We start from the raw sequence: 27,676 nt of genomic DNA on the forward strand, positions 1-27,676 counted from the left end.
TGGTTGTTGGGAGTCGGAGGAGCTCCTGGGCAGACAGCTGAGTGGTTGCCAGGGGTTCACCTCTTCCTCCCCTCTGCCTCTTCCAAGGTCATTCGGTGCCACTGGCCGTGGACGTCAGGGTGGACCTGGTGCCGCCTGTCCTTCGCCACAGACGGCTCTTCCTTCTCCGAGCGGACAGGGACGGTCAAAGCCCAGCGAACCTGCACAGCCGGCATCTGCCGTTGGCTCTGAACTTCGCCCCCAGCCTCACGCACACGCAGGCACATACACGCACACACGTGTGCACACACACACGGTGATGTCAGGAAGGGAGGACCTAGGGCTTTTCCCTGTGCATTTTGAAGTCCGGAATCGTTTCAGAGGTTAGAGAACGTTCCATTTCCTCAGAGGAATTGTGAGATAGGGAAGAGCTGCAGGGCTCATTGTTCATTCAAATTTAGGTGAACAAAGCCAGTGATGTTCTCTCCTTCTTACATTAAGTGTCGTCAACTCTTTTTAGCCCATCACACGCAAATAGGAAGGACTTGACCTCCACGGAATCGAAATTATTCATTTGCAGGACCCAAGAGCGAGTAGATCATCTTTTTTTCCTCTGACATCAGAAATAAGAGAGTGAAGCTGGGATCTCATTGACTCAGCAGTGCAGGCGGCTGTGTATCCAGGAAGCATGGACGACCGCAAACTCTCCCCGTAGCCTCTGTTCAGATCCAGCTCCAGAGCCCCGCCACCTGCCTGACTCTCAGGGCAGATCTGAGTTTGACCCACTCCCATCACTCAGCACCTGGGGGATTGATGACCATTTCATAACCTTTTCAGTTCTAAATTCAGTGAAACAGGAATAAGAATAGGCGCTAACTTGTATGATTACTTTGAGGGTTAAATGGGATAAAATGCATGCACTTCACTCAGCATCTGGCAAATAACAAAAGTTTAATATATGGCACTTGTCGTTTTGAGGCCTAGATCGTTCTTGCCGGAGGAGAAGATATTGAAACATGATTTTGTATAAAAGTTTGATCCCTTTCTAGTTTAGGTTTTTCTGGATTAGTAATGCTGAGACTATCTTAATCCTAGTCAAGGAGAAAATCAAGATTTGGGCATCAATCCAAAACGGTGCCCCACCCCACGTGCAAGTCAGGGACGCCCACCCAGAGAGACGTCTCATCCTGGGCCCCTCTGTGGCAGCGCAGCCCCCGACCCCGTCGTTAGATCCCTGCGCTGGAATGTGGGCTGCGTGATTTGGGAGAGTATCACTAACCCACACGTCTGTACCAGCCTCATTCATTGTTGGTGGTGGCGTCACAGAGAAGACAGGCAGCTGAAACCACTGCAACCTTGACGTTAGTGCTGTTGAGAGGGTCTGAGGTCCACGCCCCTGTTCTGGGTCCACACAAAGGCTCCAGCCCCCATCTGCCAGGGGGACACAGGCACGGCCGTGCCCTGGGGGTGGCCGCGCTGCAGGGTCACAAAGCCCTCGCCGCACAAGCCCCCCTGCTCACGGCGGAGCCAGGCTGCGCCAGGGCCGGGAAGCACCCACGGGCAGGGCAGGAGCCTTGCATCAGCCAACCAGGTGCCTTCCTGGCTCCGAGGGAACACAGCCCGTGAGTGACTGACACTTCCTGAGCTTCAGGCTCTTATCTGTCCCCCGGGGGAGTTGGAGGCTGGTACCGGCCTGGGGCGCGGCTCGGACGAGCCTGCACGGAAGAGAGACTTCCCTTCTGTCATCTCTGTTCTGACTCAGCCGGCAACACGCAGAATCTGGGGTCAGTTTCCCTGCCGTGGACCCCGCATCTGGAGCATCGAGAGAGGGTGAGGCACAGCCGCGTGCTCACGGACCGCAGCCGGTGACGATGCCTTTATAATCGGGTCTTTGCATCTGGCCGTGGCTTGGTGCCTGTGAATCACCTGGGAGACCTGTAAACCGTGGATGCCGATTCCGTGGTGGGGCTGAGATCACGCACCCTAACGCACTCCGGTGCGCGCCAGTGTGGCTGGTCCAGACTGTACCGGGCCTGTCCCAGGTCCCTGGTTCCCTCTTTTCATCACGATGGAAACTAACGGAAATCAGGAATCATAACTGTGGAGCACACAGGTCTCAACAAGTGAGAACACCGAGGAAAGAGCCAGAAGCACAGGAGGAAGGGACCCAAGACAAAGGAGGGAAGGATCCGTGGGGCAGGGCGGAGAGTCCGCTCGAGCCGTTGGTGACTATCCACGTGCCACGTGGTGATGGTGGCGGGTCACCCTCTGGGGCAGGGACCGAGGGACCAGAGCTGGGTGTGATTTAGGGGCAGGAGCCTTTGCCATTGGTGCTGTGTCTCTGCACGTGTGTGGGAGCAGGAGGGGTTCAGCCAGGGGCACGGTTGAGACGAGGACGAACTTGGGATGGTGCTCTGCCAGGGGTTCAAGTCACAATAAGCTTGAGTCCGGCATTCTTGCTGCCGGTTTACAGAGAAGGAAATTGAGGCTTAGCCGGGCTGAGGCATTTATTCAGTTCAGACACCCAGGAGGTGGAAAGGCCATTGCCGAATGGACTCCAGCGCTTCCTCGCCAGCCCGCCTCCTGCCAGCACTGGTGTCCTGCAGCCCCACAGAGCCTCAGCCCATCTCCTCAAGGTGCCGTTGGGCACAGCTGCAGCCAGCGCGCTCGCCAGGCCTTCCTGCCCAGGAGCCCTGTCTCGGTCACCGTGAGGGTCCAGGAAAAGGCGCGGCCTCTGTGTAGTAGGTGGCATTACCAGACAAAGGAGCTTATCAGACACAGGACAAGGCGTGGACTCTGGGTGTGTGAGAGACTCACCAGCCCCGGGGGGAAGAGGACGAGGCCAGGCTCCTGATCCTCCAGGTGCAGACACAGGGAAGGACCCCACTCACACACGGTGGGACACGGGCAGGGCCTGGGGGCCAGGGTCTCCAACCCCCAGTCGGAGGGGCTGAAGCCGGGAACACGGGAGAGGACAATGGAGAAGTTGGGGGCAGACAGACCCGGCTGGAAGGCACTTTCTGCAGCTTCCAGGCTGGGAAGCAGAGCTACAAATCCCAGCTGGGATCGGTGGTTCTCAAGTGTAGCCCGTGGACCAGCACCTCCGGTATCACCTGGGACCTGCTCCACATGACCGAATCAGACCGTATGAAGCTGGAGAATCACTCTTTTGGCACCAGGGGGATGTATTATCCCCAGATGCAAACTGTGTACACACCTCGGATTGTGGAGATTCAAAGTCTGCCAGGCGTTGTGCTTGGGCTCAGGTCACAGAGGTGAATGGGGCACAAGGAACCCACTGTTTAGAGGAGAGACAAGCTACAACGACATACGTGGAGCATTGGAAGTAGGTCGAGAGTACAGAGGGACACAAATGGGAGGAAAAGTCTCCACGGAGGATAACGGCCCTCAAGTTGCATCTCTAAGGAGGGAGAGGTGAGCTCAGGTGTTTGCAGTGAGGACATTCCAGGGGTGGGATGGGATGGGGTGCCCTGCTGAGCTCAGGGAGCTGGGACGGGAGCTCAGACACCTGATAGGTCAGCACCGCTGGAGAGAGTACGTGGGTACCAGCCGTGTGTGAGACAGTCTTCTTTCTCACAGTTATCTTTGAGCACGAAAGAGCACCATCTCTCTTGTGTTTCCTATAGACATCTCCGAGAGCAACACAGGCCATAATGAAATGTACTTTTCTAACTAGGTTATTGTCAGGGTCAATCTAATTCCTCTATAACACGAATGACAAAATGGAGTGTATGCCAGGGTGTGTGTGGGTGTGAGTGCTTTGACAGTCATTACGTATTCTGAACGAAAGGCCCAGAAATTAAGTGGATTATTCTGGAGTGCAGTCATTTGCAAACTGAATTTGGTGGCATCTTACAAAACATCTCTTGGGGTCCCTTGAAAGAAGCAACACATTTAATCTGTGCACGTGGCACCCTGTTGACCCAGGCTAACACTGTATCTGGGCCTGAGAAGGAACAGAGAGCTTTCTCAGAGCCCAAAAGTTTCGAAACCACCACCTTACCGTGTAATCAGCATTTGTAAGGGTCAGCGAGGCCATGGCAATGAAAATGAGCTGTCATCAATAATTCTCATTAGAATGCGGGATTGCATTTTAGCAAAGTGTGTTTGGAATAATAACCAGCTTGCGGGCATTTCAACATACTCCAAAAATGTAAAGCATCAGGCTGGGAGTATAAAGAAAAATGTTTTAAACTCCTCTCATTAGTTCACTTTGATTTCCGTCTCCATAGAAACTGGATGTTCGGATGCATTAAGATATTTTTGTCTTTGGAGTTTTTGTGTGTCTTGGAACTTGGACACGTGCACAGACAAAAAGCCAGATGCAGCGAACAGGGTGTGAGGCGCCGATGGAAAAGGCTCACGTCGGCGGTGGGATTCATCCAAGAAACGGGGCACAGGTGGCTGCTGTTGAAAGGTTGACTCTGGGGAAATACAAAACCAGAAACTTCCCAACAACCAGAGCGCGGACACTGGCCGGGGAGAGGACGGGGTCTTCTCACAGCCAGCTGTCAACGCCGGTGACAAGCATGTGAGCAAAGAGGCTCCATGGGAACGTGGCCTTCTGCTTTCCCCAGCGGCCTGGCTCTTCAGAGCACAACTTCCCCTCTGCCAGCAGCGGCCAGCCTGGCTGAGTGAGGTTTCCTTCCCCTGTAGGATTTGATTTTTTAGACTACACTGAAACCTCTCATCCTTAAGTGTATTTGAAGGCAAGGGCTTTGCTGGCTGTGAAATGAACCAAACACAGCCATGAGCCTGCGTTGTAGTGGGTGGTAGGGATTTGCTGAGGTGAGTGTTTATTTCAAGGGAAACAGATTTTTCTCAAATAAAATGCCTACGCATTTCTGAGCTGCATTGCAGGGGCTGAAAAGGAAACAGTGAAGCGTTTCCAGATACGCGACGTGCAGCTTTTATGTCACGTCTTCCCTAATCTGTGTTGCAGTTGGGACTTGAGGCGTTTTCTCTCCTCTGGGTCCAGTTAGGAGTCTGGAGAAGGCAGGGTGGAGAAGCAGTGGGAAGAGCCCCGGGTGAGTCGGAGGCCAAGTCCTGCTTGGCTCGTGCCCCGAGCGCCCTTGGTGCGCGTCCCCTCAGCTGCCCATGGCAGAGGGCACGGGGCCTCTAGACGGTCCGGCCCAGCCCCGCCGTCCAGGGAAGCTGCGTCCTCCTCACCGAGCTAAAGCTGCACCAGGACAGCAGGAGCATCGCCGGCTCCCAGCCTCCCCGGGGCTCCTGGTCCCGCACGTCCGCCCACCCATCGGGTTCAGCGCAGCCGTCGCGTCCGGCACTGCAGCCGACCTGGGGCCCAGCATCCTGCAAGGAGGGCTCTGGACAGGCCTTGAGGTGCAGGCTGGTGTGTCCAAGGGCACACGTCTCCCGGATCCTCTGGTCTTCAAGTCAGGAGGGAGGCTGCCCAGGGCCTGTCTGAAGCCGGCAGAGTTCCCGGCGGCGACTCCGGGGAGATCTGTGGTCCCACCTCGCTTCCTGGCCACCAGCCCCGTCAGAATTGGACAGGTCCTTTGCATCCTGGGAGGACTGGCTTCAGGGATCTGGAGGCCAGAGTGGGGGGGTGAGGATGCCCACAGAGTTGCCGGCTTCAGGCCCAGCACTCGGACGGCCGCCTCCCAACCCCGCAGGGGCAGACGTGCTGCAGAGAGAGAGCCAAGGGCATCCTGCTCCACACGGGGCCTCAGCCCATTCATGTCTATCGAGACTCCAGGCTGGGGCAGAGCTGGGATCCAGGTGCGAGTGTGTGGACAGAGCGACCCCATGGCCCGTGTCCTGCTTCCACGTCACCCGGCTTGGGGGCGAAGGAGGCGTCGGGGCTGCCGCAGTGCCCTGCAGTCCTCCCGAGGCAGAGCCGCTCGCCCTCCTTCTTCCCTGGGCTCTGCTGAGTGGCTGAAGTCCTTTCCTCTTTCATCAGCCCTGCTCCCTCTTCTCAGGGCCTCCCCAGGCCTCCCACCCGCTAGAGGCCCAGAAACCCAGTTTTTCTGGGATGAAATTGTCACCTCCTCAGGGAAGCACTTAGACCCGCAGCCTAAGCTGAGCCTCGTTGCTAAGTGTGCGGAACACAGTGCCCCCTCCCTTTAGTAAAGCTCATCTTACGAGTCCTTTCTTGTTCAGCGTAGGTGCCCTGGCCAACGTGAGCGCCATGAGGGCAGTAGCCGGTGTGCCCTTCCTTCCCGGCGCGTCGTTCCCGGTGTGGCTAAGACCACGCATGTGGTTGGGAGGTTCAGCTGGGGACCTGATGCTGCTCAGGCTCCCACAGCCCATCCCACGGGAAAAGATCCAACTCGCCGTGTTGACTTTTAACCCAGCGTTAACCCATTGCTTTGATTCTGAGGAACCCCTGCTGCCCCACCTGTAGGTTTTTCCAGTGGTTTCCGTGGATTAAGCTCCCGCTACCATCTTGCGTCTCATTTGGAAGCGACCTCCTCGATGGTTTTGGAGCAAGCTCTTTCCTGAGGAGGCTGCAGGTTCTGCAGTATTTTGCAAATACGAAGATTCCCCTCTCCTCGCAGAAGCCCCGTGTGCGAGGCACACTGCTTACCCGGAGGACGCGTCTCGTAACCACAGACGGCGTTGCAGGTTGGAAAGAAACATTTCCGTACACCAGCCCCCTCCTTCTTCCAAGCTGCCAACGCTACTTTTGCTCATTTTGCCCTTTTAAATATGACTGAAATTCTGTCAGTCTCACTAAATGAATAACACAGTGTGGGTGTTACAGCAGTGTTTGCAAGACAATCACATAGCTGTTCAAAACTGACGGGTGCCTATTATGTTGCCTTCAAATAAGGAACTCTTGGGATTGTGAAAATGTAGTCTCGGAAGTGGCCAATTTAATAGTAAAAATTGGTTTTAAAAAATTTCGATGAGAAGGATCACCTTTCTGCAGCAAACTAAGCTTTTTAATTTAAAAAAAAAGTGCTGCCAAAGAAACACAAACTGCATTTATTAAAAAATAAAATGAGACAGATTGTTGATGAGTCGTCTAGAATTTATGCTTGATAATTGCCAAATAGCAATTTCTCTGAAAGAGAACTTCAGCAGGATCTCCCTGACAAGCCCAGTGTTTGCAGGCAATCTGAGGAGCCCAGGAGGTACGACGGTCTCTGTGCTCCGGCCTGAGCCAGCCTGTCGGAGCTCCAAGCTTCCTCCACCCCCAGGCCTGCAGACCGCGGGCTTTACAGGACCCACTGTCTTTGTTCCCTCTGAGCCTCGGGAGACCTGGTGAAAGACTCCCATCTCAGTGGAGTGATAGGATTTTTAAGGGCATCCTATCTTCCAGCAGATTAAATATGTTAACTCAGGCATTTTTGTGTATTCTTTTTCATCCCATTTTATTCATCTTGCTTATTTACATTTTTAAAAGGTCTAAACCCAAAGGATTGTTCTCAAGTTATATTCACAATCCATACAAATGGTCCTCAGTTGGCCACCATGAAAGTAGCTGCAGAGGGAAAACCAGGGGCTAGATCCCTTCCTTGTTCTTGTTCTAAGTGCTGTTCTGAGTTCTTGTACAGGCCGTGCACACCAGAAGAGAAAAAATGTCATGAGAAACGTATTCCAGCCTGTTAGTCTATACCCTGTCTCCTAGAAACACAGGTTTATCTCCTTAATTAGTAGCTTTAAGATCCATTTCGAATACTAATAGGACAAGCTGATGGCACCAAATCAAGTCTTCAATTCTGATAAGACAGATGGATCCTTGCAAGTATAGTTTCAACCAGCTTCATTTTGAGACAAACTGAGATCTGATATTTACTAAAAATCACGTCTTCCTTGCAGGTGCTTCCTCTGCATTTGCGGCTACCAGCCGTGTTTCTCTTTTTCTAACGCAAAGTTTAGCTCCCTTGGTGAAGAGCCAGCACCCCACCCCTTCCTCCTGAGACACTTCTCTTCTTCCAAGTGTGTCTTCATGAGAGCAAGACAGGACTGCTGTCACAGACCACACACTCTTGGCCATTTTCCTCATTAATCCCGTTCTGGAGGGAATGCATGTTTCTATGGCTCGTAAAATTGATGCAGACGAGTGATAAAAGTGACCACTCCTGTCCGTGCGTCTGTTCTCTGGTCTTCACAAGACCTACGTGTTCTTCCTCCAGTGTGTTTGGAAATATACAGTTTTTAAAAATTTTTCTAGTAGTTTAGTCATTTGGTTGGTTTAGTGTTCTGAATAACTGAGCCTTTTCCCTCAGTCAGGATAAAAACGTACTACCTTTTCTGATTTCAGGTGGAACTTATTCTAATAGGTATTATTCCTCTCCTTTTAGTCTGTTGAACAAGATGAGATGACTGATACTTCACTGACTTTGACCTTTCGGAATGGCAGATCCTATGGTTTAACCTCATATTTAGACGCGGGGTGTTGGTTGGCATTGTGGATAATGGCTCAGCTTCTGGGAGTTAATGAAACCCTAAAATTTTCCACAAAATGCTTTGTAGATGTGTCTGTACTCTTTACCAGCCTGAAGCAATCCCCGACTCTCCCATGAATGTCCCCGAACCGTCTTGAGGGAGCCAGGGCTGGACGTGGCAGGTGAATTTCCGGGGAAAGCGTTGTGTCTCAGCTTTAGTGACTCGGCGATGATGGGCGGGCTTGGCCAGAGGACTCGGAGGGTCTGCTCAGCACCCTGAGGTGCAAAGGGCTTTTCCTGTCAGGCAGACTGGGACAGGCCCTGGGACATCCCTGGGTGTCCTGGCCAATCTCCCACCTGCTTCCCAGATGGGGAGGGGCGCCGGGCTGTCCTGATCCAACCACGTGAGGGCTCACAGCTCTCCTCCGAGCCTTGTGATGTTCTCTGGCTGTGTCGAGGGTTGTCGCCGGTCGCAAATCCTGTACCTGTTTTGAAGGCTTGATGCCCCTCGTCATGGTCAGCTTTGCATCTGGGGGGGTCCCTGAAGGGGCTTCATTCTGAGAGGGCGTGTTTGTCACTGTCAGGGAAACTCGAAGTGAGCTTGGATTCATTTCTTCCTCAAATGAGCTGCATACCAAGCATGGATTATTTGCAAAACTTGATTGATGGGGTGAACACATGAAATCCGAGCAGACCTACCCCAGGGACAGAGCCTAGCAGCTTCCTTTGGAGCCTCTCTTGGGGCTTTAAGTCCTATTGTTTCCTTCATGGGGGCAGACGGTGCAGAGAAGGTTTGCTGCCTGCAGACCCGCTGGCATTTAATGGAATGAAGTGAGTAACAAGATCCTGTCCTGGTACTGACACAATGACTCTGATAGTAACCAGACAACAGGAAACGTGTGTGACGCCACCAGGAACCTCCCAACACGTTCCCTGAAACGGCTCCTAAATTCCGGGCATCTGTCCCCAGTAATTTTTCCTTTGAAACATGGAGTTACATAGGCTTAAGAATTGAGTCTGTCAAGTTAAAATTATTTTCTATTTAAGACCACTCACCCAAACACACTGTAGCCATTACCCCTGTATGCAAGCAGCTTAGTATTGAACTTGTGTCTTGTAACTAATTGTTTTGATTAGCTGTGAAGGAACAAATATTAATGGAGCTTTTAATCGTTTTAATTTTTTAAAACTGTTTAAACAAATATTTATCCAGACACTTGCTAGGCCTTTTTCATCTTCTTTCACATTGTCCTAATAGCAACACCTGAGGATTAACATGGTATTAGGATGATAAGAAAATAAAGTCCTGCAAAGCGAAGTGACGTCCCCGGATTGGACTAGGAGGTCCTCTTTCTGCAACTTCCCCTGCAGACAACGGGGGTCACGTCAAAAGCACCGCAACTGACACTCATCCCCTCATGGCTTTCATGCTCTGGTTTTAGTTGTAGGAATGCTGGATTTGATTGCTTTCTGTAGACAGATAGGGAGATGCTATAGATAACACCGGTGCATTTTTCTTTACATTTTTGGATTTTGGATTAGGGCAGTATTTCCTCAACCTGAAAGAGACAAAATCTCATAATCCACTTTGTGGTACAATCTCTTTGGAGAACTTGAGATGGAATCAAGATTAAAGAATTATTATTAGTTTTTAAATCAGGGAATATATTTTGTGGCTGAAGATTCCAGTATCCCACGTAGAAACTATTCAGCTATTCATCTGTGTCACCAGCGCATTTTCTTATTCAATATAATTTCCACATAGAAGTCTGGATTGATAGGGATTCAGGAAACACACTCTCTATGGAACATAAACAACAAGCTAAATTTTGAAAGAATTGAAATTGGAAATCCCAGGCTAGGTTTCCCACCTCCATAACCAAGGAGTCGGTGAGCTTGGTGAAATGACAGATTCCTGTGAAGGACGAGAAAGAAGGGAGACCAGCTGGGTTCATGTTGAAAAGAACACAGTTTTCACTGGGTTGTTGTTGTTGTATCAGGCAGATATAAATTAATGTAATTCCTCTGCTGCTGTAACTCAGCCTTCGGGACTTGGGCTAAACATCCCGGGTTGCTTGGCAACAGGTACCAGTGGGAGGGTGCGGGAGCCGGGACTGAGCAAGTCCCAGGGCCGGCGAGGGAGATGCATCCACTGGGCTACTTTCTGAGAAGCATTTTCTCCCAGAAACACGCCAGGCCCCCCAGCCCAGGGCACAGCGCCGCGTGATTTATCGGAGCCATTTTATTTTCAAAAGGTTGATTCCAGAAGAAAATGTTGCTTCCCAGCAAATGACTGAAACAAATGCTGCTCCTCCTCTCATCACATGAGAAATTGTAAGCAACACTAAAAATCATTCGCGCCATTGACGAAAGGAGAGCCCCCGACACGTGCTGGTTCTTCACTAACGATGACGCCTAGTGCAGAACCGCTGTGTCGTGTGTCTTGTAAAACATACGTAAGCAACTGAGTGAGATAAAAACACTTGTGAAGAGGAGTTCTCCAACATCCTGATGGATGGACTGCGGTCCCGGGAGTCCTTCTGGAGCCCGTGGTGCTGGTTCTCCGTCCAGTCATAGCAAAGGGATAGTCTCACGGGAGGCTTTTACTTAGTTTCCTGATGCTTATGCCCAGTGACCCACTGGGTGGTGCAGGCATCACACCGAGGGGGGAACAAGAACCCCAGATAGCTCTGATCCTGGAACTGGCCCAGTGAGGCACAACACCGGGGAGACCCAAGTCTCAACCCAAGTCCTGCTGGTGTTTCTCAGCAAGCGTCCTTGTAGATCGATTCGCTGACCGGGTTCTGGCAAAGCTGGACAGCCGGCCCCTCCTCCCCGCTCCTGCCCCAGGTCCACATCCCCTGCACCCCTGTGTCCTCCCCCCATGGCCTCCCCACCCTGGTCTCTGCCGGAGAGCCCAGTTCAGTGGCCCCTCCTCTGGGACGCCCCTCGGGAGCTCCAGACAGAGGAGGGGGCCTCCTTTTACTCACTTGTTCATGGTCTCCCTGGCGCACCAGAGTGGGCCCCTCACCAGACCACGTCCCGGGCAGACGTCAGGTCCCCGCCCGCGGCGCAGAGCCCGGCAGGGCAAGTGTGTGAAAGGACGGGAGTGTGTGAGCGCCCGGGTCTGGACCTTCTAGTAACTACGGAGAGCGTAGCATGTCTCCTGCCCACTGCCGGGGAGCCTCGGGGGGAGGAAAGCCTCCCCGGTTCTCAGACTGTGTCCTGCAGGGCCCGGGGGTTCCACGCTGCGCGGCAGGGTGACGCAGTGCTGGCGCTCTGAGAACCCAGATCCACTTCTGTCAGAAGGCCACCACGTTCATGTGTCTCATCATACAAGTTGATTTGACCAAAAAAAAAAAAAAAAATTCTGCTGCTAAAAATTTTTGAAGATTGTCACCCAGCAGAGGGATGCTAATTTTCCCAGTCCCCCCTCCCAAGGGAGCGTCTACTCCCCACATACTTCTCTGCACAGCCGAACAGTGGGGGCTTTGATTTGCATCTTGACCCCTCGATGGAGCCGCCTTCAGAATAGTTTGCCCAAGACATAGACCCTGGGTCAGAAGGGCAGGTAAATCCAGGCTGGTCCCATGTTTCTCTAGGAATTTCGGTGGTTCTGAGAATCACCAGGTCTGTTCGGATGGATTTTCGGCCTTTGGCGTCCAGTCTCGCCAGGTCAGGGTCCTGGTGTGCTGTCCGCCCTGGGAAGGAGCTCGGGGGCCAGTGCCCTCCTGGCCAGATTTGTGTCCTGGGGCGGCCGCAACAAATGACCACAAGCTGCGGGCTTAAACAACGGAACTTGTTCCCTCACAGTCGGGAAGCTACAAGTCCAGAATCACCGTGTGGCAGGGCCGTGCTCCCTCCGAAGGCTCCGGGGAGGCTCCTGCCCTTCCTCTTCCTGCTCTGGCCGTTTGCCCGTGACCTTCAGCCTCGCTCCAATCTCTGCCTCTGTGACCATGCGGCCTTCTTCCTGTGTCTCTGCCCGAAGCCCTGTCTCCTCAAAGGGTCAGCAGGCACTGGGTTTAGGGCCCACCCTCCCCAGTGTAACGTGACCCCATCTGCAAAGACTAGCGTCACAGGCGCAGGTGCCGGGGCTGGGCATAGGGGACACACATCACCCCACAGGAGTTGCCATCAGTCTTGCTCACTAAGAAATACTTGCTGCCAACGCCCTGCACAGCAGGCTCCGGGGCCTGAAGACCTGGCAGGATCCCACCTCGTGGAGCTCTGGAGGAAGGTCCTGTGGGTCTAGATCTGTGTCCCTCAGTCCAGCTCCTGCGTGGGGAAGAGCAGTGGCCAGGGGTGACTACCCGCAGGCAGCCAGCAGCGTCCCCAGCTCCGGGGGAGATGGGCTGCAGCGTCCCCAGCTCCGGGGGAGACGGGCTGCAGCGTCCCCAGCTCCGGGGGAGACGGGCTGCAGCGTCCCCAGCTCCGGGGGAGAAGGGCTGCAGCATCCCCAGCTCCGGGGGAGACGGGCTGCAGTGTCCCCAGCTCCTGGGGAGATGGGCTGCAGCGTTCGGCGCCGAGCCGCGTGGTGCGTGGAGAGAACCCCGCCCAAGAAAGATGGGTGTTTTGCTTCAATTCCTCCTAGGAAGACCCCAGGGGCTGCCACCCACCCCTCAGGAGGCCCTTGAGCACCGGCACCTTATGCAGCCAACTGTTGTGAGTTTTGCTTCCCTGTTTCTATCTGGAGATGTTCTTCTCGAAGATCATGAAAAGTAGCCCAGAGAGAAATCCCTGCTACTGAGGCTTTACCTGTCCCGCTGTTGTCAAGGGTTACCTTCCTCAGAAGACCTCTGACTTATTTTTACTAGAGGTTCTCTAGCAACTAAAGGATTCCTTTCGTGCTCTGCCCTTACCCAAGATGATTTTCAATGTCAGAAGCACCGCCTCTGCATTTACCCAGGAATTTGTTATTATACTAAATTTATGATTTGTTGCCCTAAATAAAATTACCCCCAGCAACAGGCCTCGTTGAAGTGCTTCCACTGCACAAGAGGAAATAACTAACAGAAATCCATCTGTGACCCTCCTCAATCCGATGGTCCACGGTCATTCCCCCAAGAGTTGCACGCGGAGGGAACCCTACGAAACTCAATCGCGGCGAGTCACTCCAGGCAGAAGTCCTGCCTGATGGTGTCTATCCGCCTCCTGCTGTTGGCCGATCTCTCCGCTGTGACCAGCCCGCTGCAGGCATGCTGAGCCAGATGCTTCCCTTAATCGCAAGGCTGTTTTCCAGCCGCTCTGCACCAGTACGGCCTCATGGACCCCTATGACCCGCAGCCACCCCAGTGGGGTTGGAATTCATTCTAAGTGGTGGACGTTGTGACGTCACAGTTGATGAATATTTTTAATACCACCTCTGTGGAAACACGGTATTTTGTCATGCCTTCCCTTCTTCGAACCTTCGTAGAACAGCTCAGATACGGCCAAATCAGTGGATTGGTGGCAAACAGAAGCACATATTGGTATTTTATTCTATTTTCTCTTAAATAGTTGATGCTTGACTAAATCCTCAAGCAACAGAATGAAGAGTTTAACAGACTAAAAGTGACAGTGCGTAATCATCCAGCACTAACCTGCCGTTCCATGAGCTTTTAGTTCCGAGCTGTGCCTCTCACCTGCGGGTTCAAACTTACGGTTTAAAGCTGGGGGGATGTGGGAAGATGCAGCTCGCAAATCTCGGCTTTAAAATCCGTCTGAAGCCTTATTTACATGCACATCTACGGGAGACAGCAATGTAATCCTCACAATGTTCCTATAGCGCATGTGAAGCCATATTAAAAGATAAATCTACTCTTGTGAGGCCAGTAAGTCTTTTCCTTTCCTTTCCTCTGTGCTCCTAGGGTGTCCCTGACCCTAGGAGACTAGGTTCTAATTTTCACAGTTCAGCTGAGTACAGCATGTGTGGTTTTCGCTGAGTCAAGCTAATTTCCGCTGAGACCAGCTTGGATATTTCGATCACACGCTTCCCCGCGGTTCCTCCCCCCCGTGCGGGCGTCAGTGTCACTGTCATCGGAGTGACGCTTCTAAGAAGCCAGTCTCCCCTCAGTGCCTCGCCTTGGGTCAGACCCCACTCCTGATGCTCTGCGTTCTCCTCCAAATGCGTAGCCCGTTTTTGCTAAGTCAGACTCTGCTGTGTAATCTGCGTGCTCCGTCTGACTCTCGGGAACCCAAGTACCCGGCTGCAGCTGGCTGCCATCCCGTGCTGCCGCGTGCACACACCGTTCTCCCTCCCCGTCTCCTTCAATCTCCATCTGACTCTATTTTACCTTCCCTTGTGGCCCAACTCGACTGAACTCCCCCCGGTTAAGTCTTCACTGTGGGGAATCGTGCTCTTTTGTTGAAACTCTGGCTCCGAGAGGCGGCTTTAAAGCCCGAGCTCCGGGGCCACGTCAGTCATCTTTGGAGCGTCTGTCTGATCCGGAGTCGAATTTCTCACAGCTCACCTGCCTGTGGTGAAGACAAAACAGCATCCTTCCCATCTGCTCGGAGGGTTTACTTCCCTGACATTTATTTCCTCATGTTTAAACATATGGGTTATTACGGATTCACAGACTCAGAGAGGACCAACAATTAGAGGATGTGGCCCGGAAGAATTTGAAAGGTGGGGAACTAAAAACGATGCGTGATGGCATGAGAACCCAAACCGAGAGAAGAGGGCTGGTTCGGGAAACAGTCATCAGCAGGGAAGAGTGACGTCTCGCTAGTTTTGCTCTCGTGGACAGAGCCAGTGGAGTCTGGCCACTCAGAAAAGCATTTTTCGGGGCGGGAGGCACGGAGGTTTTGTTTCTCTTGAGGTTTTGTTTGTTGCCCTCTGTCCGGGTGGCTTAACTCTGTTCATCCTTTGTACACAAGGGGTTGATGTGACCTTCGGAAATGGCCCACCTTCCTTTTCCCCCAACTGCCATCTTTTACTGTAATCACCGTGTCTTAACCCATCAGTTAAAATCTCCGTGGCCAAAAAAATAATAATAATCATCATCTCCGTGGCCATTTGAATTGACCCAAGTTGGTGGCAGCGGGACCACCACCATCTGACAGCTGGAAGAGGCCTGTGAGAAGTGGGTGGATGGTTCCAGCCCTGGTTCCAAGTGCGATCTGCTGGTTATTATGCAAATCTGGCTAACCAGGCAATTGCCTATGTCATGAAGCACTCAGATTTCAAGAAACGATTTTTGTTAACAATATCTGAGCTGTCGCTCATATGACCTTAAATGCTGTTAGTGAAATACCTTCCGTTTCATCCTTAACTACCTGTTCGTTTTCTTGCATTTCTCTTACAAAAGAGACTATTTGCTGTCTTTGCTTACTTCTCGTCTTCCTGAGACATCAGGTGACTTCCTGTGACCTGTTCCAGGCTACAGGCTGCCGTCTCTTTACTTCGGGGACTTGTGCCCTGGAGGACGCTGATGGGCGTTGGAGGGCTGTGAGGAAATCGTCCTCGATGCAGGCAAAAAGGGTTGTGTATGGACGTCCCTGTTTTCTCAGAAAGTCCGTTTAAGATTCCCATAAGATTCTCCTAAGGTTCCCCAAAATGTTAAGGCTGCAGCTTTAACCCCTCACTTTCCTGGGTGGGCCTGTAGGTGTCCAAAATTTATGGCCACTCTTTCTCCCCAAGGTTATCCCGATTATACTCATCTCTCCATTCACGTGGCCTCCGGTTAAATTAGGCAGCTCCTTGATGTCAGAGCCATGCAGTGTTGTGTTTGGTAACCCAGGGGGCCTTCCTGGTGGAGGAGCTGTTATTCCATCTTAGTCCTTCATGAAGACGCATCGTTAGCCGGGTGCTAAGAAGAGTTGTGAGGATGAGGGACAAATCGAAGGTCAGAGTGCGGCGTTAGCCAAATGTGATTCATGTCACAGAAACTCCAAGAAATATTAATTTATTAACACTCCCTAAATAATGCAGAAACAATTAAATCTATCAACCTCGTCAGGCCCCATAACACGAAGTGACAGCACCCAGAACCCAAGATGGCCAGCCTGACAGTGTCCCAATGACAGGACGGCCTCCAGTGACCTAGTGACTGCGGGGCTCTGAGTCTAAAAATATGTTCCATTTCAAAACCCTGAAGGCATGTCCTGAACGTCACTCAACCACCAGGAAACGCAGACGGGAATTGTAAGGGCGCGTCGGATACGAAGCCCATCAGGGCGATCATTTCCATCTGTGCAGAGCGCCCACCCTGGGCCTTTTCGGGGCAGAAATGACCCCTGTCTTGGCCCGAGGAAGCTCTGTCCTGAGAGGTGGGGTCGGGAGCACTTCCTGCCCAGGCACTAACCCACTGTGGTGCTGCAGCAGGTGATGAATCGGAAGTGGGGATCTGAGAATCGGGCCGTCCGGGGGTGGGGTCCGAGCCCGCTCGACGGGGATCTGATTCCGAAGCAGGAGGTGGGTGACGTGCACTTCACTTTCCTCGCGGGCTGAGCCTTGGAAGCAGTAACAGTTTCCTTCTCTGTGTTGTTCTGGCCAGTCATCGATTTCTGCCTCGCTTATCATGCCTGTTAGGCAGAGGGTTCGGCCAGCCCTACGCTGGAGAAAATAGTCAGCTTTGCGGTGGTTTTTCCTTGCGCCTCACCCGAAGGTCCAAGCTGGCTGTTAGTTTTTTGGTATCTCTGCTCCACTTTGCTTTGTAATAGAGTAATACGAGCGGCCAAGAGAATCCGCTGTGGAAACCTTTCTCTGGATGGAAGATTTGGGCAGGATTTATTGTGTAGGATTTACTGTGAGGGCACCTCAGTTGCGTATCTAAACTCAGTTGTGCTGTTTGACTTTTTTTTTAATAAAAGCCCCAGTCTGTATTCAAAATGTTTTCCAAGTATTAATCCGTTTAATCCTCACATGAACCCGGATGGGAGTGCGATTATTCTCTCTGGCGCCCAGAGAGGACCATGATTTCCCGAGGACCCCCTGCAGCCAGGCATTTAATCTGCACACTGAGTAATAACTGCACTAAATCTCCCCCCTCCACCTCCGAGCTTTTGATGATTCAAGGAACACCGTGTGGCCGGTGAGGGTTTCGGAGTCTCCAAAGGTGCGGTTTGGCTTCTGTGGCGCTTCAGAGACTGCACATGACTTCGGTGAGGTTTTCCCTGTGTTTTCCTGAAAGAGGAGGGAGCGGGAGGTGGGAGACGGTCCAGGGCCAATTCAGTCTTTCCTCGCTTTTGTTCAGCATCACGTCATCACCAGGCAGCACCCCTGGTGCTGGACGGGCCAGCACGCACACACGTTTTGCTTTAAAACAACTTAAACCAGGGAAGAGAGTTAATTTAAGCAAATGCGCAGGCAGACAGCTGATCCTTTGGCAGCCCAGCGGATCGTTTATAAATGATTTGCCAAATAGGAGAGTTGGTGTTAACAAAATAAAAGAGCAACAAAAATGAAAGACAGCCATCAGCGTGTTCCGAAAGTCTGTGGGTGTGGGTTTCATGTGCTTCCTACGAGGTCATCGTGTGAGGCCACGAGCCTGCGAAACCGAGAGACGGCCCACCAGCCATGGCGCCCACCGGCCTGAGCTGGAAAGAGGAAGCACACTTTTCTTTCCAGTGGCACAGCCTTTAGCAGAAAAATCTTAGGAGGAAAAGTCAGAGTTAGATGACAGTTTGTTGGATTTTATTGTCTAAGCCACTAAACTCTTGGAAAAAGAATTTTAAAAACCTCTGATTCCTGGGCCAGCCCAGAAATTAACCTCATCCTGGGCACCTCTGTGTGCTGAGCCTCCTCTGGGCCCCAGCCGCTGTCCTCTCCAGTGGACCTGGCCACGGTCACCTGGCCACGTCTCCACCATCGTTGAGAATGACCAGCCGGGAGGAGATTCCTGGGACTGGCCCCTGACCTATGACCCTTAGGGCCTCGGCACTTCCACCGGATCAAGTCCATCTTCCTCAGGAGGGCAGCACATGACCACACTCACACTCACAGAGAAGAGAGCCGTCCGTGCCCTGGTGGGATGTCACCCTAGCATCTGCTTACGCGACAGCATGGGGGAAATTGTGTTAGTTTTATCAGATCTTGTGTGCTTCAGGATACATGGGTCTCAAAGATACTTTTAAATCCAGAATGATGGCTTTCCCTGGTCATGGTTTTCCTTTTAAAAGAAACCTGAAGAGCCATTTGGTCTACTTCTTGGTGCCCAGACAGGACAGAGCGGAGATGAATTTTGATCCATTCTTACCTGTTACTAACCCGCAGCCAGGCCTGCTTTGTACCCACTTGTGCGTCCTACCCTCTGTCTCTTGATGCTTAGTTTTTGTGTTTATACTTGAACTACAGTTTAGCATTTGTTGAAATTCAGTGCATTACTTTGTAAAGAATTTAGAGAAATCATAGTAGTCAGAATTTATCGAATATCCGCTTTGTCAGGCGATTTGCATACATTCTTCTCATCATTGTTATTCTCACAACAGCTGTAGGAGACACCGTGCAGTTAGCAAGGAGGGTCCATGTTCACTGAACCCCCCGCCTTTACCCTGAGGGATGAGGCCCAGGGCGGTGGCCGCCGGCCCCGCGTCCCCGTCCAGCCCCTGCTGCTCTGTGGGCTCCCGGCCCCACTCCCGCCGCCAAACCAATGAACCGGGGACAGACTGCTGGCCGGAGCGCGTCCTTGGGCAGCTGAGCCATCAGGGTCCCTGTCGTGAACAGTGAGTGGAGTATGTGGTCCCCCAGAGCGTGGCCACCGGCAGGACGGTCATCTCCACACTGGACGCTGAGTCCAAGTCACAGGAGTGGGAGCTGGCGAGGCAGCAGATGCAGGGGAGGGCCGGCGGGCAGCACCTCGGGCCCCCAAGAAAGGCCGCCCAGGAGCGCACGCGGCTATCCCGGCCCGGACCCCACTCCCCGGGGCTGGAGAGGGTCCAGGACCTGGCACCGGGGCCGGAGGGCACCGTGCACGGCCAGCGGGCAGAGGCAGGCTCAGCGACCAGCAGGGACTTGGCCTTCCTAAGGCAGTTGGAGGAGATCGTTTGGGGCTGATGGGAGGGTCCCTGAATGACCTGGAGAATTCTCGCCTTGAGAAGCTCAGGAGGTTTCCGTGAGGAAGTGATGGAATCCAGTGAAGTATGGCTACAGCATCTGCTCCACCAGGCGGGGACGGGGCCACAGTGGACAGAGACCAGTTAGACGCAGGTGATGCCACCTGCGCGATCTCAGAATTTCCAGCTGCTGCACGAGGTGACGCACACCTGGCGGTCCGCCTTGACGGCTCCGAGAGGCTCAGCTCTGAGAAGGAGGCTCAGAGATGGATCTGCTGGGGCTTCTCCAGGGAGAAGAAAGACAAGGCAGGGAGCACGCTTCCAGGACCATTGTGGAACAAGGGGTGGTTTGTGAGCATCTGGAAACTGTCCTTTGCTCAAGATTCTTGACTGATTAGGATCTATTAGATTCAAAAATAGCAATAGTGATAGGTAGTAATCAAACTCCTTTTTTTATACAAAGATAGGAGTCCTATATGCCTGGCTGCGGGTGTGGCATGACATGGGATGAGGGCATGGTGCCCATCGCGAAGCTGCCATGGTGTGGAGGGGGCAGCAGGAGGAAGAGGAGAGAAGAGGCTTGGCCCCATTGAGGAGATGTGGAGAGACCAGACAGCAGGAAGACCCTGACAGTCTCTGTGGATTTCTGAGATTATTACAGTGTGGACTGGTGTAGTTTTTGGAGACCTCTTGTTCAGCAATCAGACCAGTATCATTGCTCTGGTCCAGCAGGATAAAAGGTCTTGAGTTCTAGAATTCAACATTTCTGATTTGATTTAGAAAAGAAACATCAATGGTGATTCTTTTAAGATGCTAACATGAGTTCCTTAGATCCTTATCGCCCAGAAATACGTGAAAAAAAGGAAAATTCTAGACCTAGTGGCTTAGACCTACAGTGGAAGGTTCTGTCCCTGGAAATCCCAATGACCCCAAGTGTCCTTCATGGGGCTTTAATTCTTTATCATTGGTGATAGTCCAGAACTCCGACCCAGAAACTCAAAGGGGGTTCAAATTGATTTGGAAGCACCAGGGTCCTTCCTGCTCACTGCAGCCCGTGAAGCTAACGGAGACCCCAGGTATAAGCTGGGAGGGGATTTCTCTTCCAAATGGCTGTAGCATCTGATACAAAAACATTCATGTTGTTAGTACATAAACGCTCATGGGAGCTCCGTGAAAAATTAAACCAGACCTAACTGGCCATAAATATAAGAGGAACGGGGACAACGATAGATCATTTTATGGTTTCTGAGATGCTTTCATTTCCTCTCAAACTGAGTCATCAGACTGTATCGAAATCTTCTGGCAATGGAACATTGATTTGTCCCCTTAACAATTCACCACACCTTCCACCCTGACTTCCCCGCCCTTTTTTCTCGCTGACATCTGCCCTGCAGAAACTTTGTTTTGCCACCGTGGCTGCCATGTCAGTAAGGAGGCGTTGTCTTCAATTTCGATGAGAATGAATAAATTGAGGGTGAAGATTATCCATTAACATCAGGCGTTTCCACGGTCTCTTTCACGGAGCCTCAGAGAGCTGTGTGGACGCTGAGTTCGCCTTGGCAAGCGGTTTCAGAAACGACTTGGAAAATTGGGATGATTTTAATGCAGCTGCCCTGTTATTTTTCTGTAAGAAAAAAATGTATTTTTGTCTCATCTTTTTCTCTCATCTTGCCAGATAATTATGATAAGCTTTTTCGGTATAATTTAGATCGGGTTGATTAGCCAGACCCGCTGTACACTGTAAACACGGTTAATGAGTTGCAGGTTTTCTCTAGTTTTTCCACCTTAGAACTCAGGCAGGACTCACCTGTCATTCACATGCAGAAAGTGTGTTTGAAAGCAACCATGTGTCTGCCAAGTTCCCGGGAGACCAGTTTAGAATGGGCCAGCCATGATGCCCTACGTGGGAAGGAGAAGCAGGAGAGGCACAGATTTCAGGAACGTGATCGAGGAGCAAACATTCTCTCGGTGGAGACAGCCAGTGAGATGTGGGGCAAGCTGGGTGTCCCGAGCTCAGGGCGTGTGAGCATGGCTGGGGGCGGGCACCGCGCTGGTCCTCCTGGAGACGCACAAGCTCAGCCGCCGGGGCCGGGTGCGGTCTGGCACTCAGGCCCTCTTACAGGTGGAGGACAGGGTGAGCCTCTGAAGGGCTCAGGTGGGTCGCAGAAAACCAATAAGCAGGCAGTGCCTGTCTTCAGGGTCTCTTCTCCGCCTCGTGTTCTTCCGGACCCCATCCCTGCCCGGGCCCTCGGTACCAGGCCGTGTACTCCGGCCAGACCTCCCGGTGTGGCTCAGCCTTCACGCTGGAAGGGAAGGGACAAATGAGGAGCATCCCGCAAGAGCCCTTTGGATTTCCATGGAGAAGTCCAAGGTGAAGGTGTATTAATGCCAAATATTCCGCTAAGGGTCCTGGGCTCCCCTGGCGTTTGTAAAAGGCAGTGGAGCCCAGGCAGGTGGAAGGAAGTGTGCTCGGGACAAGGTCGGGACTCTCGGCTCAGAGCTGGGAGATGGCCGGTCCCTGTGATTTAGAAAGGACGGCAACACCATCAAGTGGATGGGGTCCATTGTGTTCCCAACAGCTTTGAGAGTGGTCCTGCCTGGAGAGGGGAAGGTCCTGGGGGGAGGTTGTCTGCTCCGCGTCCCCAGGCAAGCTGACGCATGCCGTGTCCCCAGGAACAGGGACCCCTATGCCACTCTCCTCGCGGGCCCCGCACCGCTGATCAGTCCCCGTCATCCATCGCTTCTGGCTCTTCCAGCTCTGAGCCAGCAAAGCGCTTCCTGCCAAGTGGGGTGAAATTGCCAGGGTTTTTCATAATAGAAAACACAAATTGCTGGAGACAGATTCACTGCCAGTGAACCAGGAGGTTGAGAACCACACACTTGTGTCACAAACACGGCATTAAAATGCTAAAATGCATGAGTCCTGCCGCTGTTAATCTCCTGAAGCACCAACAGATGGGAAAGCTGGCGTCTCCACTCTCTGAATGTCACCGGCTGACCCAGGAGACCAGCCATTTCGGAGATGGAAACAATATGGGGGCGCCACTTCTGGTTGGGTTTCAGGTCAAGGACCACATCATTTGTTAAACCAGAATCGATCTGGAATCCGAGGGCTTTAAAAATGTATTGCAATCCAGGTGCTGTCGTGAAACATTGTACTTATTTGGTTTCTTGCGAGTAAACTTGTCGTGTGATGTATTTCAAAAACGGAAGAGTGACGCCTTGGACGTGATTTGTCGATGCATAATGGTAACCGGGTTCATCTGTCATTTTCTAACAAATGTGATTCACTTTGATTAATATCCAAAGAGGAATAAATGACTCATGGCAGGCCTGGGGATATAGATCAAAATTCAGTTTGACGGCGAAGGGGCACTAAAAGTGGGTGTTTACGAAGATTCAGGGTCTGAAACAACCGACCACAAATCAAATTTCCAAAGTTTCTTTCTTTTAGAAAGTAAGAATCAACATAACATTTTGGCTAGGAAACATTTTAATGTATAGACTTATATGATGAATTCTGTACATAATTGAGTTTATTCAAGTCTGTGTAACAGCTGAACATGATACATCTAACTCCGGAGTGACTGGAGTTAAAAATGTATTTTTAAATTAGGTGCCCTATGAAGTCACCGTCCTCATCCAGAAAGCCACACGGGATGGCACTCGTCCGCGCGAAGACCTGTTCCTGCCCTTCCTTTCTGGGCCCTGCGGTCACTGTTTCATGTAATTTTCCTGCCAGACTGTGGGCCCCTCGAGGGTGTGGGTCCCGTCTCAGAGTCACAGGGCCAGCACTTGGTGTCAGCAGGCAGGTATGGGGTGGAAGTGAGGGGGGGGGATTTCAGGGGCTGAGTATGGGCAGGTTTGGGACAGTGTCGTTCACACAGCCGGGGGGGACGGCCGCCTCTGGACCCCTCCCCTCAGATGACCCCTCTCAGGTCCCCTTCCAGGAAGCGCTAGGTCCAGTGAAACAGCAAATGTGAAAATGCTACCTTTTAAATGATGGCTTGGACTTCCCTGGCGGTCCAGTGGTTAAGACAACGCGCTTCCAATGCAGGGGGCCCGGGTTCCATCCCTGGTCGGGGAAGTTCCTCATGCTATGAAGTTCCTCATGCCGTGTGGCACGGCCAAAAATAAATAAATGATATCTTTTTTTTCTTTTTTTTTTAATTGAACTATAGTTGATTTACAATGTTGTTTTAGTTTCAGGTGTACAGCAAAGTGATTCAGTTATATATATCTCTATCTATCTATCTATATCTATTATATATATATATATATATATTCTTTTTCAGATACTTTTCCATTATGGTTTATTACAGGATATTGAATATAGTTCCCTGTGCTGTATAGCAGGTCCTTCGGGGTCCCGGCACGGCCGCAGCGGGGCTGGTGGACGGCCCAGGCCCTCCTTCCCCGCTGTGATCTGCGGGGTGAAACCCCCTGCGTGGTGGTGTCCAAAGCAGGCCCCGTCCCTCTGGGCACAGACAGTCCCTGGATGCAGAGGCCGTGCTCAAGGAGGCTGATCGGGTCCCTTTGCACTTTACTGGGAATGAGTTTAGCACATTTATTTTCTGAGCCCAGATTTTGATTCAGGAAAAGGAGTGTCTTAAAGAGGAACTAGGAAAGGAGAGCGGGCACATGAACACCCAAGAAAGACAGTGAAAGTAAAAATGCCGAGGACATATTTTATCCCCGTCACTTTCCCAAAGACAGATCCTAATCCCACGCCCACCTAAGCCTGGAGGGGCCGCACGGTTCAGCAAGCAGAGAAGCGGTTAATGCCCACACGCGGAATAGGAAAGAAGGTGGACTTGGGAACCGGGCCATCTAATTCCAGCAAAGAAGAAAACAGATGTTGGTTTTACTGGAGACTGCTGAACACCAAGTGTTTTTATAATCCCCTTTGTATTTATAAAGCGCATACAGGCCTGTCGAAGAAAATCTGGAAAGCACGAAAAGTTTAAAGAGAAGAATAAAACGTGGCCATAATCCCTCCAACTGCAGACAGTCACTCTTGGCATGTTGGTAAACGGCCCCCGTCTTTTTTCCAGAGCAGACGAGGATCGTGAAGCACTCAGAGTTTGCATCTTGGCTGTCTCACTTAGCATTACATCGGGAATTTCTAAAATGGCTAAAAGCTCTCTAACATCCCATGCTGTGATTGTTCCGTAATTTATTTAACCATTCTGCTTTAATTGGATATTTGAAAATCAAGGCTTGCCAATTTTGTTAGAGGGGGAAAAAGATAGAGCGTCACTACTTACCCTCGAGTCACTTGCACAAAATCCAGGAAAAGACACAAAATTACTGGAGCTCTCGTTACTCCTGGGTCATCAAAGCCCCTCGCGCTCGGGTGGACGTCATCTGGAAGGAGCCAAGAGATGCCGGAAATTCATCAAGTGTAGAAAATTAAGATGATACGTCAAATGAACAGTTTAGAGTACAACAGAGACTAACACAGGATTGTGAAGCAATTATACTCCAATAAAGATCTATTAAAACAAAGAATTTAGAGTGTTTAAAAGTTAACATTGTGGCTTTTTATAACATTAAAATGCTGGAAAACTCCTCTCCAGAAAGTAGGTGGTATCACAAAGAAAGTGGGAGAGAGTTTTCCAAGCAGAGAATCCCACTCCCTGTCTCGGTATGAAGTCAGCATCTCCAGAAGGTGCCCCACTTTCTGTCTCGGTATGAAGTCAACACCTCCGGAAGGTGCCTGCGGGGAGTAGGGCCACGCTGGGCCTCCCAGCGGCCGAGGACGGCAGCCACCTGGACCCTACGGGCGCAGGGCGGTCAGGCCTCCTGTTCCTAGCTGGAGGAGGGAGGGTGGAATGGGGGCCTTGAATACATCGCTTTTGTTCATTCTGTGAAGTTGGTTGTTCTCAACCCGGCTGCATAATAAAGTCGCCTCTGGAGTGAGGTGAACTGACCCCGGGCCACCCAGAACCTCCAGGATTGAGGCCAGAGCATCTGCATTCTTCTCAAAGCCCCCAGGGCATCGAGGCAGGATTTAGCAAATAAAGATCCAGGATGACCTGGTAAGTTTGAATTTCAGATACACAACAGATACTGCTTGGGATATACTTCAATATTATTCTTTGTTTATCTGAAATTCAAATGCGTGGATGTCCTCTGGCCGCCCTACCCAGGAACTTCTGATGAACAAGCAGAAAACCACCCGTCAGAGATAAAGAAGGTGTCTGGTTTCAGCATCGTTCACTCCCATCTCTGAGGTGGTTACCTAACCCAGGGTCTGGCAGCAGTAGCTCAGGCTGCAAAGGACAGCTTTTTCTAAGCTTTGTAAAATGCCCTTTACTCTGTCCTTAGAACTGTATTTCCAGTTTAAACGTGGTGGACATATCTCCCAGCAAACTTGGGTGTAAAACCTTATTAAATACAGATGGTAGTGCAGAGGATTTGACACTACATTCATTTGGAATTTAGATTTAAAACATATTATATAAAATATAATTAACGTCACTTTTGAAGTGACTAATGTTTAAGTTTAACAGCAGACAGATACGTTTCAGCCTGAAGCTTTCTTTCTTACATAAGAAAGTCTGCCTTTTACTTCAGCATTTTTTCCTCTCTTTTCCAAGTCCAGAGAAATTCAGAGTGAAGTGTGTGCTGCCCTTAGTCGCACGTGAATTCCTGTGGAAGACGGTTTTGTGATTTGTTTGAATGCGTGGTGAGGCCCTCAAAGTTTGCAAACAAGGGATGCCACTCCCCTGCCCGGGTCCGAGGGGTGTGAACCCTGACACCCGCCATCGGGACTTCAGCTGCTCCTCTTGTGACCCCAAGTTTTCCTCTCACCTGAGTGACACTTAACTATGAGTGAAAATTCTGCAGACTTTCAGGCAGCTTCTTCTGAGGCTTGATCTTTGGTCCAAAATAAAATTATGAGCATTTTTATGTGTTTCAGAGAAAAGCCATTAGCAGCGGTCCTGGCGGGGGCTGGATGCATGCTGCAGGCGCAGCTGTGAGGAGGAGGGGCTGGTCGCACTAATCAGTGTCTTTATCCTCGAGGAGCAGAGATGAACCCTTAATTTGAGCAGCTTCAAATCCTGTCGTTAGGGAAACGGCTGAAATGGGGACTTGAGTGCTTTCTGCAGAGCAAACTTTTAAAGACGGAGAAGAATCTAGAAATTGGGCAAACTGTCAGATCGCCGAACTTTGTGGGTGGCTTCTTCACCTACTGAATTTGCAGAGTATCTCCTGGGCACGTCCAGAAGTAGCTGCCGGGTGTCACACCTGGAGATTCGGTCACTCCACCCGTGGTCGTCACCCTGACTCCGTGGCTCCGTGTCCTGTGCCCTTTCTGTCCACCAGGAGGAGTTTCCAACCAGTCACACAGTCAGGAGACATTTTCACAAGCCACATTTTTAACTGAGGAGAGGTCGGAGGTGGAGACTGGGAAATAACGCACCACCTGAGGCTGTGAGTTCAGGGTTATTCGGGGACTTACCGGGGACGATGAGCTGGAGACAGCCTCCCGGTGGCTCTGAGGACCTGCTCCCCGGAGCTGGGGGAGGTGAGCACGTGTGTGATTCAGGCAAAGGGTGCGTGCAACCAAGCACACAGCTGGCTAGAAGCTTCTGTTGGTCACAGGAGCACATGCCTTAGTTAATGGTCTTAGCACTTTTCTGAGTATGGGGAGGTGCGAGAATTTGGCTTCGTAATATCTCCTGAAAATACCTAACTATGTGAAGGCCTGTTCACGCGTTTTCCTGGAGCACAGAGTGCCTCCCTCCTGATCTCCGCCCTGGACTCCTCTCAACGGTGGGTTGAAGGTCAGCAGCTACGGTGGCTTGTGGCTCAGTCCTTGTAGAGCCCAATGCGAGTGACCTTCTTTAGTTGGCAGAGGATCTGGGCGGGGTCAGAGGTGTGAGTGAACTTGAAGTGAGCGGGTAGACCAGGTGGATCAGGTGAAGTGAGGCTGGAGAAGAGGCCGAGTGCATGGAGCCCAGGTGGGTTGAGCCAGACCGGTCCCCTGGGCTTGGGTGGAAAGGAACAGGAAAGAAATGACCGTCAGAGGGACCGATCCCAAGGGAAGACCCAGAGATGCAGCTGGACTCAGGGTGGGCATGGTGGAGGGTCTTTGGTAACATCAGTCAGACTTTGGAACCTAGATTCAGCAGCAAAAGCTTCACATGCTACTACCCTCGGCTCAAAAGGTATCATCCCAGCAACAAAAAGAAGTGAGAGTCACTCACCCCTGTGGTCTCCCCGGGCAGCCGTGTGTCCCGGCCGCTCTGGGTTCTGCAGAGAAGCTCCGAAGGCGGCAAGAGAAGAAAAGGGGGGCAGACACCCCACCGCATCCCCTTCTTGTCCCAGTGCTCCCAGAC

The 27,676-nt window shown here is 51.6% G+C and overlaps 1 protein-coding gene across 8 annotated transcripts in view; it reads left to right on the forward strand.

Annotated features, from left to right (window-relative positions):
- DLGAP2 (DLG associated protein 2) overlaps positions 1 to 27,676 on the forward strand; it is a 736,824-nt gene that overhangs the window by 555,647 nt on the left and 153,501 nt on the right. Inside the window, exon 1 of one of the 8 annotated variants that reach the window (XM_082443970.1) lies at positions 2,454 to 3,414. The exons of the other annotated variants lie outside the window; for them this stretch is intronic. The gene's annotated coding sequence lies outside the window, so the exon portion shown is untranslated. Of the gene's footprint in view, positions 1 to 2,453; positions 3,415 to 27,676 lie in introns of those variants that run through there. 8 annotated transcript variants of the gene reach the window in all.

This window comes from Balaenoptera physalus, assembly GCF_965194825.1.
Source record: "Balaenoptera physalus genome assembly, chromosome: 21".
NCBI lineage: Eukaryota > Metazoa > Chordata > Mammalia > Artiodactyla > Balaenopteridae > Balaenoptera > Balaenoptera physalus.